Here is a 615-nt window from a genome sequence, read left to right on the forward strand (position 1 = left end):
GCCTGTTTAGCCCCGCCCACCGATTCTACATCACTGCCTGTTTAGCCCCGCCCACCGATTCGACATCACTTTGCTGTGTCTCATTTAGAAGGCTGCGTCCTCCGGAGGTCGCATTTTGAGGCTGCATACGTCATCGGGGAAGTCTCATTTAAGAAAAGTAACCATTAAATTGCAAAGTAAAAAAATTATGGTATTTTAAAGTTCACAAGGAATAACAGTCAATTTTATTATGGTTACTTTTCTTAAATAAGACATCCTTAATGACGTATCCAGCCTTCAAATGCGACCTCCGGAGGACGCAGCCTGTTTAGCCCCGCCCACCAATTTGCGCATATAAGTAAATTATGAGAGCGGCAAACGCAGGTATATGCAGAAACCAAATTATAAACTTTGTTTGATGAACTTTATTATTAATGAAGATCCAGACCACGTCAGTAAGAACACAAGTGTGAAAGATTTGCTTTATTAAAGTCCCCGAGAATGATTAAAACAGAGTCCGGGTGTTGTTGCTCTGTCTCTGTGATCAGATCAGCGAGTTTCTGTAAAGCTGAGCTCACGTGCGCTTGCGGAGGAATGTAAACACTCACGAGAATGAACGAGCAAAACTCCCACAGC

General features: G+C 42.9%; 1 protein-coding gene across 1 annotated transcript in view; it reads left to right on the forward strand.

Moving 5' to 3' along the window:
- Positions 1 to 615, forward strand: part of LOC107690080 (PH and SEC7 domain-containing protein 2-like) — a 12,188-nt gene that overhangs the window by 7,621 nt on the left and 3,952 nt on the right. The gene's annotated exons all lie outside the window — the stretch shown is intronic.

Source organism: Sinocyclocheilus anshuiensis, unplaced genomic scaffold (assembly GCF_001515605.1).
Source record: "Sinocyclocheilus anshuiensis isolate Anshui unplaced genomic scaffold, SAMN03320099.WGS_v1.1 scaffold1977, whole genome shotgun sequence".
Taxonomy (NCBI): Eukaryota; Metazoa; Chordata; class Actinopteri; order Cypriniformes; family Cyprinidae; genus Sinocyclocheilus; species Sinocyclocheilus anshuiensis.